This window comes from Schistocerca piceifrons, unplaced genomic scaffold (genome assembly GCF_021461385.2).
Source record: "Schistocerca piceifrons isolate TAMUIC-IGC-003096 unplaced genomic scaffold, iqSchPice1.1 HiC_scaffold_1764, whole genome shotgun sequence".
Taxonomy (NCBI): domain Eukaryota; kingdom Metazoa; phylum Arthropoda; class Insecta; order Orthoptera; family Acrididae; genus Schistocerca; species Schistocerca piceifrons.
The window spans coordinates 304069-319905 of NW_025727639.1; the positions used below are offsets into that span (position 1 = coordinate 304069).

Genomic DNA, 15837 nt, shown 5'->3' on the forward strand with positions numbered 1-15837 from the left:
AGGAAAAAGCGCAGCGTCGGTTTCTTAAACTGTCGTAGCACAGTGGTGCGTGGTGTAACAACAGGATTCACCGGCGCAGTTTCGTCTCATGATTGCTGGCGTTCGTCTCCACGAGACGCGTCCCGAGCATGCCGTTCTACGAAGTGGAAACGTTAATTTTTGCAGTTGTCGTCAAGTAGCGGGTGGGCGCTCGCCGTGTTTGTTGGAGGAGTGCTTGTGTCGTTATCCGGTGTCGTCTAGTGGCTGGGATACCTGGCTCTCGCCCAGGAGGCCTGGGTTCGATTCCCGGTACCGGAAATGCACTTTTTATTGCTCCTCTTATGCGACTTGTCCCGACTTAGCTCGACTGACGCTCCGCTGACGCTTGCAGAAAACTACGTAAAATATGATTCGCGGCCACAAGTGACGGCGAGAGAGATGCGACATCTGTCCACCTCTTATCCGGGCACATACCTGCGGTCAACAGACTTGGAGGACTGCAAGACATTGCCACGGGGGTTGAATGCAGCTAACCACTCTGCTCAGTGTCCATCAGCGCGGGCACGTTCGTTTGCCAGTATACATATAATGGAGACCGCGTCTGACACAGCTGTTGCGAGACACAGTCGGCCGAGCTTTGCTGTGCACAGCCACTTGCAGTCGCGAGAGTTGAATTCCGCGGTGGCTCCGTGGCCGTGATCGTCTAGTGGTCAGGACATTGCGTTGTGGCCGCAACAACCCAGGCTCGAATCCGGGTCACGGCACTTTTTAAAGTTCTGCCTTGCTGTCACTGCAATGACGATAGTGACCCAGTGATTGAAATCACGGTGCCCTCCTGATTTTGTGCTCATGTTCCTCAGGCTGCAGGTGGCACTACCGATTCCTTATAAACACGCGATGCCGCCGCACCAGGGCGCTGGCAGCTGCCTGTGTAATTAATCTCTATTCGAAAAGGGCAGTCGTTCGAGGTGCGATGTTCGAGCAACCAGTCGCAGCAGATCAGGAAGCTGTGTCGTGCACTGCATTCTACAAATGCCAGGAACACTGGTGTAGGTAGCGTGGCCGAGCGGTCTAAGGCGCTGGTTTAAGGCACCAGTCTCTTCGGAGGCGTGGGTTCGAATCCCACCGCTGCCAATTTTTACTTCTCGTTTTTGTGCCATTGCGGTGTGTTCTCGTGGGGTAGAACGCAGCTCCTGTGACCGCCGCGTCGCGCAGGTAGCGTGGCCGAGCGGTCTAAGGCGCTGGTTTCAGGCACCAGTCTCTTCGGAGGCGTGGGTTCGAATCCCACCGCTGCCAACGTTTTCTGTCTCGAAAACAGGAGCACTGATTTCCCGCGAAGGAAAAAGCGCAGCGTCGGTTTCTTAAACTGTCGTAGCACAGTGGTGCGTGGTGTAACAACAGGATTCACCGGCGCAGTTTCGTCTCATGATTGCTGGCGTTCGTCTCCACGAGACGCGTCCCGAGCATGCCGTTCTACGAAGTGGAAACGTTAATTTTTGCAGTTGTCGTCAAGTAGCGGGTGGGCGCTCGCCGTGTTTGTTGGAGGAGTGCTTGTGTCGTTATCCGGTGTCGTCTAGTGGCTGGGATACCTGGCTCTCGCCCAGGAGGCCTGGGTTCGATTCCCGGTACCGGAAATGCACATTTTATTGCTCCTCTTATGCGACTTGTCCCGACTTAGCTCGACTGACGCTCCGCTGACGCTTGCAGAAAACTACGTAAAATATGATTCGCGGCCACAAGTGACGGCGAGAGAGATGCGACATCTGTCCACCTCTTATCCGGGCACATACCTGCGGTCAACAGACTTGGAGGACTGCAAGACATTGCCACGGGGGTTGAATGCAGCTAACCACTCTGCTCAGTGTCCATCAGCGCGGGCACGTTCGTTTGCCAGTATACATATAATGGAGACCGCGTCTGACACAGCTGTTGCGAGACACAGTCGGCCGAGCTTTGCTGTGCACAGCCACTTGCAGTCGCGAGAGTTGAATTCCGCGGTGGCTCCGTGGCCGTGATCGTCTAGTGGTCAGGACATTGCGTTGTGGCCGCAACAACCCAGGCTCGAATCCGGGTCACGGCACTTTTTAAAGTTCTGCCTTGCTGTCGCTGCAATGACGATAGTGACCCAGTGATTGAAATCACGGTGCCCTCCTGATTTTGTGCTCATGTTCCTCAGGCTGCAGGTGGCACTACCGATTCCTTATAAACACGCGATGCCGCCGCACCAGGGCGCTGGCAGCTGCCTGTGTAGTTAATCTCTATTCGAAAAGGGCAGTCGTTCGAGGTGCGATGTTCGAGCAACCAGTCGCAGCAGATCAGGAAGCTGTGTCGTGCACTGCATTCTACAAATGCCAGGAACACTGGTGCAGGTAGCGTGGCCGAGCGGTCTAAGGCGCTGGTTTAAGGCACCAGTCTCTTCGGAGGCGTGGGTTCGAATCCCACCGCTGCCAATTTTTACTTCTCGTTTTTGTGCCATTGCGGTGTGTTCTCGTGGGGTAGAACGCAGCTCCTGTGACCGCCGCGTCGCGTAGGTAGCGTGGCCGAGCGGTCTAAGGCGCTGGTTTCAGGCACCAGTCTCTTCGGAGGCGTGGGTTCGAATCCCACCGCTGCCAACGTTTTCTGTCTCGAAAACAGGAGCACTGATTTCCCGCGAAGGAAAAAGCGCAGCGTCGGTTTCTTAAACTGTCGTAGCACAGTGGTGCGTGGTGTAACAACAGGATTCACCGGCGCAGTTTCGTCTCATGATTGCTGGCGTTCGTCTCCACGAGACGCGTCCCGAGCATGCCGTTCTACGAAGTGGAAACGTTAATTTTTGCAGTTGTCGTCAAGTAGCGGGTGGGCGCTCGCCGTGTTTGTTGGAGGAGTGCTTGTGTCGTTATCCGGTGTCGTCTAGTGGCTGGGATACCTGGCTCTCGCCCAGGAGGCCTGGGTTCGATTCCCGGTACCGGAAATGCACTTTTTATTGCTCCTCTTATGCGACTTGTCCCGACTTAGCTCGACTGACGCTCCGCTGACGCTTGCAGAAAACTACGTAAAATATGATTCGCGGCCACAAGTGACGGCGAGAGAGATGCGACATCTGTCCACCTCTTATCCGGGCACATACCTGCGGTCAACAGACTTGGAGGACTGCAAGACATTGCCACGGGGGTTGAATGCAGCTAACCACTCTGCTCAGTGTCCATCAGCGCGGGCACGTTCGTTTGCCAGTATACATATAATGGAGACCGCGTCTGACACAGCTGTTGCGAGACACAGTCGGCCGAGCTTTGCTGTGCACAGCCACTTGCAGTCGCGAGAGTTGAATTCCGCGGTGGCTCCGTGGCCGTGATCGTCTAGTGGTCAGGACATTGCGTTGTGGCCGCAACAACCCAGGCTCGAATCCGGGTCACGGCACTTTTTAAAGTTCTGCCTTGCTGTCACTGCAATGACGATAGTGACCCAGTGATTGAAATCACGGTGCCCTCCTGATTTTGTGCTCATGTTCCTCAGGCTGCAGGTGGCACTACCGATTCCTTATAAACACGCGATGCCGCCGCACCAGGGCGCTGGCAGCTGCCTGTGTAATTAATCTCTATTCGAAAAGGGCAGTCGTTCGAGGTGCGATGTTCGAGCAACCAGTCGCAGCAGATCAGGAAGCTGTGTCGTGCACTGCATTCTACAAATGCCAGGAACACTGGTGTAGGTAGCGTGGCCGAGCGGTCTAAGGCGCTGGTTTAAGGCACCAGTCTCTTCGGAGGCGTGGGTTCGAATCCCACCGCTGCCAATTTTTACTTCTCGTTTTTGTGCCATTGCGGTGTGTTCTCGTGGGGTAGAACGCAGCTCCTGTGACCGCCGCGTCGCGCAGGTAGCGTGGCCGAGCGGTCTAAGGCGCTGGTTTCAGGCACCAGTCTCTTCGGAGGCGTGGGTTCGAATCCCACCGCTGCCAACGTTTTCTGTCTCGAAAACAGGAGCACTGATTTCCCGCGAAGGAAAAAGCGCAGCGTCGGTTTCTTAAACTGTCGTAGCACAGTGGTGCGTGGTGTAACAACAGGATTCACCGGCGCAGTTTCGTCTCATGATTGCTGGCGTTCGTCTCCACGAGACGCGTCCCGAGCATGCCGTTCTACGAAGTGGAAACGTTAATTTTTGCAGTTGTCGTCAAGTAGCGGGTGGGCGCTCGCCGTGTTTGTTGGAGGAGTGCTTGTGTCGTTATCCGGTGTCGTCTAGTGGCTGGGATACCTGGCTCTCGCCCAGGAGGCCTGGGTTCGATTCCCGGTACCGGAAATGCACATTTTATTGCTCCTCTTATGCGACTTGTCCCGACTTAGCTCGACTGACGCTCCGCTGACGCTTGCAGAAAACTACGTAAAATATGATTCGCGGCCACAAGTGACGGCGAGAGAGATGCGACATCTGTCCACCTCTTATCCGGGCACATACCTGCGGTCAACAGACTTGGAGGACTGCAAGACATTGCCACGGGGGTTGAATGCAGCTAACCACTCTGCTCAGTGTCCATCAGCGCGGGCACGTTCGTTTGCCAGTATACATATAATGGAGACCGCGTCTGACACAGCTGTTGCGAGACACAGTCGGCCGAGCTTTGCTGTGCACAGCCACTTGCAGTCGCGAGAGTTGAATTCCGCGGTGGCTCCGTGGCCGTGATCGTCTAGTGGTCAGGACATTGCGTTGTGGCCGCAACAACCCAGGCTCGAATCCGGGTCACGGCACTTTTTAAAGTTCTGCCTTGCTGTCGCTGCAATGACGATAGTGACCCAGTGATTGAAATCACGGTGCCCTCCTGATTTTGTGCTCATGTTCCTCAGGCTGCAGGTGGCACTACCGATTCCTTATAAACACGCGATGCCGCCGCACCAGGGCGCTGGCAGCTGCCTGTGTAGTTAATCTCTATTCGAAAAGGGCAGTCGTTCGAGGTGCGATGTTCGAGCAACCAGTCGCAGCAGATCAGGAAGCTGTGTCGTGCACTGCATTCTACAAATGCCAGGAACACTGGTGCAGGTAGCGTGGCCGAGCGGTCTAAGGCGCTGGTTTAAGGCACCAGTCTCTTCGGAGGCGTGGGTTCGAATCCCACCGCTGCCAATTTTTACTTCTCGTTTTTGTGCCATTGCGGTGTGTTCTCGTGGGGTAGAACGCAGCTCCTGTGACCGCCGCGTCGCGTAGGTAGCGTGGCCGAGCGGTCTAAGGCGCTGGTTTCAGGCACCAGTCTCTTCGGAGGCGTGGGTTCGAATCCCACCGCTGCCAACGTTTTCTGTCTCGAAAACAGGAGCACTGATTTCCCGCGAAGGAAAAAGCGCAGCGTCGGTTTCTTAAACTGTCGTAGCACAGTGGTGCGTGGTGTAACAACAGGATTCACCGGCGCAGTTTCGTCTCATGATTGCTGGCGTTCGTCTCCACGAGACGCGTCCCGAGCATGCCGTTCTACGAAGTGGAAACGTTAATTTTTGCAGTTGTCGTCAAGTAGCGGGTGGGCGCTCGCCGTGTTTGTTGGAGGAGTGCTTGTGTCGTTATCCGGTGTCGTCTAGTGGCTGGGATACCTGGCTCTCGCCCAGGAGGCCTGGGTTCGATTCCCGGTACCGGAAATGCACTTTTTATTGCTCCTCTTATGCGACTTGTCCCGACTTAGCTCGACTGACGCTCCGCTGACGCTTGCAGAAAACTACGTAAAATATGATTCGCGGCCACAAGTGACGGCGAGAGAGATGCGACATCTGTCCACCTCTTATCCGGGCACATACCTGCGGTCAACAGACTTGGAGGACTGCAAGACATTGCCACGGGGGTTGAATGCAGCTAACCACTCTGCTCAGTGTCCATCAGCGCGGGCACGTTCGTTTGCCAGTATACATATAATGGAGACCGCGTCTGACACAGCTGTTGCGAGACACAGTCGGCCGAGCTTTGCTGTGCACAGCCACTTGCAGTCGCGAGAGTTGAATTCCGCGGTGGCTCCGTGGCCGTGATCGTCTAGTGGTCAGGACATTGCGTTGTGGCCGCAACAACCCAGGCTCGAATCCGGGTCACGGCACTTTTTAAAGTTCTGCCTTGCTGTCGCTGCAATGACGATAGTGACCCAGTGATTGAAATCACGGTGCCCTCCTGATTTTGTGCTCATGTTCCTCAGGCTGCAGGTGGCACTACCGATTCCTTATAAACACGCGATGCCGCCGCACCAGGGCGCTGGCAGCTGCCTGTGTAGTTAATCTCTATTCGAAAAGGGCAGTCGTTCGAGGTGCGATGTTCGAGCAACCAGTCGCAGCAGATCAGGAAGCTGTGTCGTGCACTGCATTCTACAAATGCCAGGAACACTGGTGCAGGTAGCGTGGCCGAGCGGTCTAAGGCGCTGGTTTAAGGCACCAGTCTCTTCGGAGGCGTGGGTTCGAATCCCACCGCTGCCAATTTTTACTTCTCGTTTTTGTGCCATTGCGGTGTGTTCTCGTGGGGTAGAACGCAGCTCCTGTGACCGCCGCGTCGCGTAGGTAGCGTGGCCGAGCGGTCTAAGGCGCTGGTTTCAGGCACCAGTCTCTTCGGAGGCGTGGGTTCGAATCCCACCGCTGCCAACGTTTTCTGTCTCGAAAACAGGAGCACTGATTTCCCGCGAAGGAAAAAGCGCAGCGTCGGTTTCTTAAACTGTCGTAGCACAGTGGTGCGTGGTGTAACAACAGGATTCACCGGCGCAGTTTCGTCTCATGATTGCTGGCGTTCGTCTCCACGAGACGCGTCCCGAGCATGCCGTTCTACGAAGTGGAAACGTTAATTTTTGCAGTTGTCGTCAAGTAGCGGGTGGGCGCTCGCCGTGTTTGTTGGAGGAGTGCTTGTGTCGTTATCCGGTGTCGTCTAGTGGCTGGGATACCTGGCTCTCGCCCAGGAGGCCTGGGTTCGATTCCCGGTACCGGAAATGCACTTTTTATTGCTCCTCTTATGCGACTTGTCCCGACTTAGCTCGACTGACGCTCCGCTGACGCTTGCAGAAAACTACGTAAAATATGATTCGCGGCCACAAGTGACGGCGAGAGAGATGCGACATCTGTCCACCTCTTATCCGGGCACATACCTGCGGTCAACAGACTTGGAGGACTGCAAGACATTGCCACGGGGGTTGAATGCAGCTAACCACTCTGCTCAGTGTCCATCAGCGCGGGCACGTTCGTTTGCCAGTATACATATAATGGAGACCGCGTCTGACACAGCTGTTGCGAGACACAGTCGGCCGAGCTTTGCTGTGCACAGCCACTTGCAGTCGCGAGAGTTGAATTCCGCGGTGGCTCCGTGGCCGTGATCGTCTAGTGGTCAGGACATTGCGTTGTGGCCGCAACAACCCAGGCTCGAATCCGGGTCACGGCACTTTTTAAAGTTCTGCCTTGCTGTCGCTGCAATGACGATAGTGACCCAGTGATTGAAATCACGGTGCCCTCCTGATTTTGTGCTCATGTTCCTCAGGCTGCAGGTGGCACTACCGATTCCTTATAAACACGCGATGCCGCCGCACCAGGGCGCTGGCAGCTGCCTGTGTAGTTAATCTCTATTCGAAAAGGGCAGTCGTTCGAGGTGCGATGTTCGAGCAACCAGTCGCAGCAGATCAGGAAGCTGTGTCGTGCACTGCATTCTACAAATGCCAGGAACACTGGTGCAGGTAGCGTGGCCGAGCGGTCTAAGGCGCTGGTTTAAGGCACCAGTCTCTTCGGAGGCGTGGGTTCGAATCCCACCGCTGCCAATTTTTACTTCTCGTTTTTGTGCCATTGCGGTGTGTTCTCGTGGGGTAGAACGCAGCTCCTGTGACCGCCGCGTCGCGTAGGTAGCGTGGCCGAGCGGTCTAAGGCGCTGGTTTCAGGCACCAGTCTCTTCGGAGGCGTGGGTTCGAATCCCACCGCTGCCAACGTTTTCTGTCTCGAAAACAGGAGCACTGATTTCCCGCGAAGGAAAAAGCGCAGCGTCGGTTTCTTAAACTGTCGTAGCACAGTGGTGCGTGGTGTAACAACAGGATTCACCGGCGCAGTTTCGTCTCATGATTGCTGGCGTTCGTCTCCACGAGACGCGTCCCGAGCATGCCGTTCTACGAAGTGGAAACGTTAATTTTTGCAGTTGTCGTCAAGTAGCGGGTGGGCGCTCGCCGTGTTTGTTGGAGGAGTGCTTGTGTCGTTATCCGGTGTCGTCTAGTGGCTGGGATACCTGGCTCTCGCCCAGGAGGCCTGGGTTCGATTCCCGGTACCGGAAATGCACTTTTTATTGCTCCTCTTATGCGACTTGTCCCGACTTAGCTCGACTGACGCTCCGCTGACGCTTGCAGAAAACTACGTAAAATATGATTCGCGGCCACAAGTGACGGCGAGAGAGATGCGACATCTGTCCACCTCTTATCCGGGCACATACCTGCGGTCAACAGACTTGGAGGACTGCAAGACATTGCCACGGGGGTTGAATGCAGCTAACCACTCTGCTCAGTGTCCATCAGCGCGGGCACGTTCGTTTGCCAGTATACATATAATGGAGACCGCGTCTGACACAGCTGTTGCGAGACACAGTCGGCCGAGCTTTGCTGTGCACAGCCACTTGCAGTCGCGAGAGTTGAATTCCGCGGTGGCTCCGTGGCCGTGATCGTCTAGTGGTCTAGTTCCGCTTTAGACGCCGTGCAGTGTGGACGTGCCTAGTCTTCCGTAGTTCCGCTTTAGACGCCGTGCCGTGTGGACGTGCCTAGTCTTCCGCTCCGCCGTAGCGTTACGTATAGTGGACTATCGTTTTTGTTTACGTGTTGTGTTGCAACTTCTGTGAGTGTTTCTCCGTCGTTGTTTCGTACCTTGTGTTACTTTCTGTGCTTATTTCAGTGTTTTTTGTGTAGCGGTTTCGACCGCATATTTTGGAAATGTCGTCCCAGGTTATTCCTCGTCAGGCTACAGTTAGTTTTGCTTTTGACAAGTCAACCCGCCATGTGCAACCTAGTTCTCTTGAGATTCATGATTGGTTGGTAGATACCTTTGGTGTTCATTCGGATCAGGTGCACACTGCTTATTTTGATACCGAACTGTATGTTTTCTTTGTTAAGTTTATGGACCCACTTCAGGTTGATAAAATTCTTTCTAAATATGGTCATCAAGTTCTCTTTCGGCATCGGGATGATTCTGTAAGTACCGTGCTGCTTTCCAATGCTTCCATCACGTATACCAATGTTCGTGTTTACAACCTTCCACCGGAGGTGGATAATGTCTATCTTAAGGAGGGTCTACAGAAGTATGGTGATGTAAAGAGCATTCGCCTTGAACGCTGGTCAAGCCAACATCGCCTGCAATGTTACAGTGGTATTCGTTCAGTCGAAATGCACGTTAAGCAGAATATTCCATCTCACCTGCAGATCGGTGGATATCGTGTCCATGTAACATATAGTGGTCAGGTGGGCACCTGTTTTTTGTGCAATGAAAGTGGTCACGTGCGTACCGACTGTCCGCGGAGAGTTTTTGTTTTAAAAAATTCTCTCGAACAGCGTCGCAAGTTAACGGTCGCTGACCTCGTTGCAGGTGGTTCTGCTCTTGGTGTAGCACAGTCCAGTGGTAGTAGCGCCCCTCCACAGGTTTTGCGCACCCCTGATACAGAATTTCCTCCTTTGCGTGCTAAATCTGATGTTGTTCCGTCTGTCCCTCAGGTGGGTGTGCCACTTTTGAATAATAAGAGGCGTCGCCCACACGATGGAAATAGTACGGATGAGGATCTCCCTGAGATGCCCCAGTCCGAGCGACCGGCATCCTCCGAGCCACTGTGTACTGTAGCTGCTCCCTGCCCTCCTGAGGTAGCGGTTCCGGTGGCGGCTGCTGGCGCCCCTCCGGCCTCCGACGCAGCTTCTCTCGAGTCGGGTCGTCGGTCGGGCCTGTTGGCGCCGTCTTCCGAACCGACTTCGATGTCACAACAAGTGGAGCCGCGACAACTTCCTGCTTCGCTGCCCCATACCTCTGCCAGCGGAGCTGCTCCGCTTCCTTCCAACTCTGCGGCCTCGGACCTTCCTGCTCACGTTTCGCCTCCGTGCAGTCCATGTTTGCCGGAAGCTAGTGCAGGTGTTGACCATTCCGTTTTGTCGGATGTTTCCCCCGCGACCCCGGATCCCGCATGTGGACCGGCGCGGGTGGTGTCGGATACAGAACTTGACCCTCCTACGTCACCGGCGGCTGAAGTTTCCTTGCCCGTCAGCCGACGCAAGTTACGCGTTCAGCCGAACGTTAATGCTGTTCGTAAAAAACCGAAACGTAAGGGATCCGCGGAACGGGGTAGCAGTCCCCCTCCCTCGGATGCCTCTGTCACCCCTGCTATGGACTGTGACGCTGGTGCGTCGGTGTAGGTGATTTGTTTTCTCGCTTTTCTCTCTATGGTTCAAGCATACACCTTTCTTACCTTAAATGTTAACCGTATTGAGTCCGACGTTCGCATTGCCTCTTTGCGGCAGTTTATTTACGACGCCTGTGCGGACGTACTGTTTTTGCAGGAAGTGTTGTTTTCTGATCTCTCTCTACCTGGATTTCAAACTGTTTTTAATGTCGCGCCGGAATATTCAACAGGAACTGCTCTTTTCTTTCGAGAGGGCATTCCTATTACTGACATTGAATTCCTTGACTCTGGCCGTGGGATTGGTTGTCGTCTTTTTGATCTCCGCCTCGTTGTTTTGTATGCCCCCTCTGGTTCGGGTCACACTGTGGCTCGATCGCGCTTTTATAAAGAAGAGCTTATTTATCTTTTGCGCCAGAGTCCTCGGAGTCTCCTGCTCGGAGGCGATTTTAATTGTGTTTTACGCCCTGCAGACCAGTCCCCCAATTTTAATTATTGCCGTGATTTACATGACTTAGTTCGTACGATGCATCTGCGTGATGTTTGGGAACACAAATATCCAACCCTGGTGAAATATACGTTTTTTACCGCGTCCTCATGCAGTAGACTCGACAGATTCTATTTATCTGATTTTTTATGTGATAAAATTCTTTCTGTCGATGTTATTCCTACTAGTTTTTCTGACCATTGTGCTTTTACTGCAACTGTAAATCTTAGTCGCCAACCTGCAAAACTTTATCGTTCCCAGTGGATGTTAAATGTTTCCCACCTTGCCGACAGTGCTATGGATGATGTTATAAGTGGCGTGTGAAAAAAAATAAAAAAAAAAAAAAAAAAAAAAAAAGTGGTCAGGACATTGCGTTGTGGCCGCAACAACCCAGGCTCGAATCCGGGTCACGGCACTTTTTAAAGTTCTGCCTTGCTGTCACTGCAATGACGATAGTGACCCAGTGATTGAAATCACGGTGCCCTCCTGATTTTGTGCTCATGTTCCTCAGGCTGCAGGTGGCACTACCGATTCCTTATAAACACGCGATGCCGCCGCACCAGGGCGCTGGCAGCTGCCTGTGTAATTAATCTCTATTCGAAAAGGGCAGTCGTTCGAGGTGCGATGTTCGAGCAACCAGTCGCAGCAGATCAGGAAGCTGTGTCGTGCACTGCATTCTACAAATGCCAGGAACACTGGTGTAGGTAGCGTGGCCGAGCGGTCTAAGGCGCTGGTTTAAGGCACCAGTCTCTTCGGAGGCGTGGGTTCGAATCCCACCGCTGCCAATTTTTACTTCTCGTTTTTGTGCCATTGCGGTGTGTTCTCGTGGGGTAGAACGCAGCTCCTGTGACCGCCGCGTCGCGCAGGTAGCGTGGCCGAGCGGTCTAAGGCGCTGGTTTCAGGCACCAGTCTCTTCGGAGGCGTGGGTTCGAATCCCACCGCTGCCAACGTTTTCTGTCTCGAAAACAGGAGCACTGATTTCCCGCGAAGGAAAAAGCGCAGCGTCGGTTTCTTAAACTGTCGTAGCACAGTGGTGCGTGGTGTAACAACAGGATTCACCGGCGCAGTTTCGTCTCATGATTGCTGGCGTTCGTCTCCACGAGACGCGTCCCGAGCATGCCGTTCTACGAAGTGGAAACGTTAATTTTTGCAGTTGTCGTCAAGTAGCGGGTGGGCGCTCGCCGTGTTTGTTGGAGGAGTGCTTGTGTCGTTATCCGGTGTCGTCTAGTGGCTGGGATACCTGGCTCTCGCCCAGGAGGCCTGGGTTCGATTCCCGGTACCGGAAATGCACATTTTATTGCTCCTCTTATGCGACTTGTCCCGACTTAGCTCGACTGACGCTCCGCTGACGCTTGCAGAAAACTACGTAAAATATGATTCGCGGCCACAAGTGACGGCGAGAGAGATGCGACATCTGTCCACCTCTTATCCGGGCACATACCTGCGGTCAACAGACTTGGAGGACTGCAAGACATTGCCACGGGGGTTGAATGCAGCTAACCACTCTGCTCAGTGTCCATCAGCGCGGGCACGTTCGTTTGCCAGTATACATATAATGGAGACCGCGTCTGACACAGCTGTTGCGAGACACAGTCGGCCGAGCTTTGCTGTGCACAGCCACTTGCAGTCGCGAGAGTTGAATTCCGCGGTGGCTCCGTGGCCGTGATCGTCTAGTGGTCAGGACATTGCGTTGTGGCCGCAACAACCCAGGCTCGAATCCGGGTCACGGCACTTTTTAAAGTTCTGCCTTGCTGTCGCTGCAATGACGATAGTGACCCAGTGATTGAAATCACGGTGCCCTCCTGATTTTGTGCTCATGTTCCTCAGGCTGCAGGTGGCACTACCGATTCCTTATAAACACGCGATGCCGCCGCACCAGGGCGCTGGCAGCTGCCTGTGTAGTTAATCTCTATTCGAAAAGGGCAGTCGTTCGAGGTGCGATGTTCGAGCAACCAGTCGCAGCAGATCAGGAAGCTGTGTCGTGCACTGCATTCTACAAATGCCAGGAACACTGGTGCAGGTAGCGTGGCCGAGCGGTCTAAGGCGCTGGTTTAAGGCACCAGTCTCTTCGGAGGCGTGGGTTCGAATCCCACCGCTGCCAATTTTTACTTCTCGTTTTTGTGCCATTGCGGTGTGTTCTCGTGGGGTAGAACGCAGCTCCTGTGACCGCCGCGTCGCGTAGGTAGCGTGGCCGAGCGGTCTAAGGCGCTGGTTTCAGGCACCAGTCTCTTCGGAGGCGTGGGTTCGAATCCCACCGCTGCCAACGTTTTCTGTCTCGAAAACAGGAGCACTGATTTCCCGCGAAGGAAAAAGCGCAGCGTCGGTTTCTTAAACTGTCGTAGCACAGTGGTGCGTGGTGTAACAACAGGATTCACCGGCGCAGTTTCGTCTCATGATTGCTGGCGTTCGTCTCCACGAGACGCGTCCCGAGCATGCCGTTCTACGAAGTGGAAACGTTAATTTTTGCAGTTGTCGTCAAGTAGCGGGTGGGCGCTCGCCGTGTTTGTTGGAGGAGTGCTTGTGTCGTTATCCGGTGTCGTCTAGTGGCTGGGATACCTGGCTCTCGCCCAGGAGGCCTGGGTTCGATTCCCGGTACCGGAAATGCACTTTTTATTGCTCCTCTTATGCGACTTGTCCCGACTTAGCTCGACTGACGCTCCGCTGACGCTTGCAGAAAACTACGTAAAATATGATTCGCGGCCACAAGTGACGGCGAGAGAGATGCGACATCTGTCCACCTCTTATCCGGGCACATACCTGCGGTCAACAGACTTGGAGGACTGCAAGACATTGCCACGGGGGTTGAATGCAGCTAACCACTCTGCTCAGTGTCCATCAGCGCGGGCACGTTCGTTTGCCAGTATACATATAATGGAGACCGCGTCTGACACAGCTGTTGCGAGACACAGTCGGCCGAGCTTTGCTGTGCACAGCCACTTGCAGTCGCGAGAGTTGAATTCCGCGGTGGCTCCGTGGCCGTGATCGTCTAGTGGTCAGGACATTGCGTTGTGGCCGCAACAACCCAGGCTCGAATCCGGGTCACGGCACTTTTTAAAGTTCTGCCTTGCTGTCGCTGCAATGACGATAGTGACCCAGTGATTGAAATCACGGTGCCCTCCTGATTTTGTGCTCATGTTCCTCAGGCTGCAGGTGGCACTACCGATTCCTTATAAACACGCGATGCCGCCGCACCAGGGCGCTGGCAGCTGCCTGTGTAGTTAATCTCTATTCGAAAAGGGCAGTCGTTCGAGGTGCGATGTTCGAGCAACCAGTCGCAGCAGATCAGGAAGCTGTGTCGTGCACTGCATTCTACAAATGCCAGGAACACTGGTGCAGGTAGCGTGGCCGAGCGGTCTAAGGCGCTGGTTTAAGGCACCAGTCTCTTCGGAGGCGTGGGTTCGAATCCCACCGCTGCCAATTTTTACTTCTCGTTTTTGTGCCATTGCGGTGTGTTCTCGTGGGGTAGAATGCAGCTCCTGTGACCGCCGCGTCGCGTAGGTAGCGTGGCCGAGCGGTCTAAGGCGCTGGTTTCAGGCACCAGTCTCTTCGGAGGCGTGGGTTCGAATCCCACCGCTGCCAACGTTTTCTGTCTCGAAAACAGGAGCACTGATTTCCCGCGAAGGAAAAAGCGCAGCGTCGGTTTCTTAAACTGTCGTAGCACAGTGGTGCGTGGTGTAACAACAGGATTCACCGGCGCAGTTTCGTCTCATGATTGCTGGCGTTCGTCTCCACGAGACGCGTCCCGAGCATGCCGTTCTACGAAGTGGAAACGTTAATTTTTGCAGTTGTCGTCAAGTAGCGGGTGGGCGCTCGCCGTGTTTGTTGGAGGAGTGCTTGTGTCGTTATCCGGTGTCGTCTAGTGGCTGGGATACCTGGCTCTCGCCCAGGAGGCCTGGGTTCGATTCCCGGTACCGGAAATGCACTTTTTATTGCTCCTCTTATGCGACTTGTCCCGACTTAGCTCGACTGACGCTCCGCTGACGCTTGCAGAAAACTACGTAAAATATGATTCGCGGCCACAAGTGACGGCGAGAGAGATGCGACATCTGTCCACCTCTTATCCGGGCACATACCTGCGGTCAACAGACTTGGAGGACTGCAAGACATTGCCACGGGGGTTGAATGCAGCTAACCACTCTGCTCAGTGTCCATCAGCGCGGGCACGTTCGTTTGCCAGTATACATATAATGGAGACCGCGTCTGACACAGCTGTTGCGAGACACAGTCGGCCGAGCTTTGCTGTGCACAGCCACTTGCAGTCGCGAGAGTTGAATTCCGCGGTGGCTCCGTGGCCGTGATCGTCTAGTGGTCAGGACATTGCGTTGTGGCCGCAACAACCCAGGCTCGAATCCGGGTCACGGCACTTTTTAAAGTTCTGCCTTGCTGTCACTGCAATGACGATAGTGACCCAGTGATTGAAATCACGGTGCCCTCCTGATTTTGTGCTCATGTTCCTCAGGCTGCAGGTGGCACTACCGATTCCTTATAAACACGCGATGCCGCCGCACCAGGGCGCTGGCAGCTGCCTGTGTAATTAATCTCTATTCGAAAAGGGCAGTCGTTCGAGGTGCGATGTTCGAGCAACCAGTCGCAGCAGATCAGGAAGCTGTGTCGTGCACTGCATTCTACAAATGCCAGGAACACTGGTGTAGGTAGCGTGGCCGAGCGGTCTAAGGCGCTGGTTTAAGGCACCAGTCTCTTCGGAGGCGTGGGTTCGAATCCCACCGCTGCCAATTTTTACTTCTCGTTTTTGTGCCATTGCGGTGTGTTCTCGTGGGGTAGAACGCAGCTCCTGTGACCGCCGCGTCGCGCAGGTAGCGTGGCCGAGCGGTCTAAGGCGCTGGTTTCAGGCACCAGTCTCTTCGGAGGCGTGGGTTCGAATCCCACCGCTGCCAACGTTTTCTGTCTCGAAAACAGGAGCACTGATTTCCCGCGAAGGAAAAAGCGCAGCGTCGGTTTCTTAAACTGTCGTAGCACAGTGGTGCGTGGTGTAACAACAGGATTCACCGGCGCAGTTTCGTCTCATGATTGCTGGCGTTCGTCTCCACGAGACGCGTCCCGAGCAT

The 15837-nt window shown here is 54.4% G+C and overlaps 30 non-coding genes across 30 annotated transcripts; all 30 read left to right on the top strand.

The window, feature by feature from the left end:
* Nucleotides 1–225: 225 nt before the first annotated feature.
* On the top strand, nucleotides 226–297 carry Trnae-cuc. Its single transcript has one exon. It is a non-coding gene; the product is annotated as a tRNA-Glu (tRNA).
* A 734-nt stretch (nucleotides 298–1031) lies between these two features.
* On the top strand, nucleotides 1032–1113 carry Trnal-aag. The gene has a single exon. It is a non-coding gene; the product is annotated as a tRNA-Leu (tRNA).
* Nucleotides 1114–1193: 80 nt separating this feature from the next.
* Nucleotides 1194–1275, top strand: Trnal-cag. The gene has a single exon. It is a non-coding gene; the product is annotated as a tRNA-Leu (tRNA).
* Nucleotides 1276–1541: 266 nt separating this feature from the next.
* Nucleotides 1542–1613, top strand: Trnae-cuc. The gene has a single exon. It is a non-coding gene; the product is annotated as a tRNA-Glu (tRNA).
* A 734-nt stretch (nucleotides 1614–2347) lies between these two features.
* Nucleotides 2348–2429, top strand: Trnal-aag. Its single transcript has one exon. It is a non-coding gene; the product is annotated as a tRNA-Leu (tRNA).
* Nucleotides 2430–2509: 80 nt separating this feature from the next.
* Nucleotides 2510–2591, top strand: Trnal-cag. Its single transcript has one exon. It is a non-coding gene; the product is annotated as a tRNA-Leu (tRNA).
* Nucleotides 2592–2857: 266 nt separating this feature from the next.
* Nucleotides 2858–2929, top strand: Trnae-cuc. The gene has a single exon. It is a non-coding gene; the product is annotated as a tRNA-Glu (tRNA).
* A 734-nt stretch (nucleotides 2930–3663) lies between these two features.
* On the top strand, nucleotides 3664–3745 carry Trnal-aag. The gene has a single exon. It is a non-coding gene; the product is annotated as a tRNA-Leu (tRNA).
* Nucleotides 3746–3825: 80 nt separating this feature from the next.
* On the top strand, nucleotides 3826–3907 carry Trnal-cag. Its single transcript has one exon. It is a non-coding gene; the product is annotated as a tRNA-Leu (tRNA).
* A 266-nt stretch (nucleotides 3908–4173) lies between these two features.
* Nucleotides 4174–4245, top strand: Trnae-cuc. Its single transcript has one exon. It is a non-coding gene; the product is annotated as a tRNA-Glu (tRNA).
* Nucleotides 4246–4979: 734 nt separating this feature from the next.
* On the top strand, nucleotides 4980–5061 carry Trnal-aag. The gene has a single exon. It is a non-coding gene; the product is annotated as a tRNA-Leu (tRNA).
* Nucleotides 5062–5141: 80 nt separating this feature from the next.
* On the top strand, nucleotides 5142–5223 carry Trnal-cag. The gene has a single exon. It is a non-coding gene; the product is annotated as a tRNA-Leu (tRNA).
* A 266-nt stretch (nucleotides 5224–5489) lies between these two features.
* Nucleotides 5490–5561, top strand: Trnae-cuc. The gene has a single exon. It is a non-coding gene; the product is annotated as a tRNA-Glu (tRNA).
* A 734-nt stretch (nucleotides 5562–6295) lies between these two features.
* On the top strand, nucleotides 6296–6377 carry Trnal-aag. The gene has a single exon. It is a non-coding gene; the product is annotated as a tRNA-Leu (tRNA).
* Nucleotides 6378–6457: 80 nt separating this feature from the next.
* Trnal-cag lies at nucleotides 6458–6539 on the top strand. Its single transcript has one exon. It is a non-coding gene; the product is annotated as a tRNA-Leu (tRNA).
* Nucleotides 6540–6805: 266 nt separating this feature from the next.
* On the top strand, nucleotides 6806–6877 carry Trnae-cuc. The gene has a single exon. It is a non-coding gene; the product is annotated as a tRNA-Glu (tRNA).
* Nucleotides 6878–7611: 734 nt separating this feature from the next.
* On the top strand, nucleotides 7612–7693 carry Trnal-aag. The gene has a single exon. It is a non-coding gene; the product is annotated as a tRNA-Leu (tRNA).
* Nucleotides 7694–7773: 80 nt separating this feature from the next.
* On the top strand, nucleotides 7774–7855 carry Trnal-cag. Its single transcript has one exon. It is a non-coding gene; the product is annotated as a tRNA-Leu (tRNA).
* Nucleotides 7856–8121: 266 nt separating this feature from the next.
* Trnae-cuc lies at nucleotides 8122–8193 on the top strand. Its single transcript has one exon. It is a non-coding gene; the product is annotated as a tRNA-Glu (tRNA).
* Nucleotides 8194–11474: 3281 nt separating this feature from the next.
* Nucleotides 11475–11556, top strand: Trnal-aag. The gene has a single exon. It is a non-coding gene; the product is annotated as a tRNA-Leu (tRNA).
* An 80-nt stretch (nucleotides 11557–11636) lies between these two features.
* Nucleotides 11637–11718, top strand: Trnal-cag. The gene has a single exon. It is a non-coding gene; the product is annotated as a tRNA-Leu (tRNA).
* Nucleotides 11719–11984: 266 nt separating this feature from the next.
* Nucleotides 11985–12056, top strand: Trnae-cuc. The gene has a single exon. It is a non-coding gene; the product is annotated as a tRNA-Glu (tRNA).
* A 734-nt stretch (nucleotides 12057–12790) lies between these two features.
* Nucleotides 12791–12872, top strand: Trnal-aag. Its single transcript has one exon. It is a non-coding gene; the product is annotated as a tRNA-Leu (tRNA).
* An 80-nt stretch (nucleotides 12873–12952) lies between these two features.
* Trnal-cag lies at nucleotides 12953–13034 on the top strand. The gene has a single exon. It is a non-coding gene; the product is annotated as a tRNA-Leu (tRNA).
* Nucleotides 13035–13300: 266 nt separating this feature from the next.
* On the top strand, nucleotides 13301–13372 carry Trnae-cuc. The gene has a single exon. It is a non-coding gene; the product is annotated as a tRNA-Glu (tRNA).
* Nucleotides 13373–14106: 734 nt separating this feature from the next.
* On the top strand, nucleotides 14107–14188 carry Trnal-aag. The gene has a single exon. It is a non-coding gene; the product is annotated as a tRNA-Leu (tRNA).
* An 80-nt stretch (nucleotides 14189–14268) lies between these two features.
* On the top strand, nucleotides 14269–14350 carry Trnal-cag. The gene has a single exon. It is a non-coding gene; the product is annotated as a tRNA-Leu (tRNA).
* Nucleotides 14351–14616: 266 nt separating this feature from the next.
* On the top strand, nucleotides 14617–14688 carry Trnae-cuc. Its single transcript has one exon. It is a non-coding gene; the product is annotated as a tRNA-Glu (tRNA).
* A 734-nt stretch (nucleotides 14689–15422) lies between these two features.
* Trnal-aag lies at nucleotides 15423–15504 on the top strand. Its single transcript has one exon. It is a non-coding gene; the product is annotated as a tRNA-Leu (tRNA).
* Nucleotides 15505–15584: 80 nt separating this feature from the next.
* On the top strand, nucleotides 15585–15666 carry Trnal-cag. Its single transcript has one exon. It is a non-coding gene; the product is annotated as a tRNA-Leu (tRNA).
* Nucleotides 15667–15837: the final 171 nt, after the last annotated feature.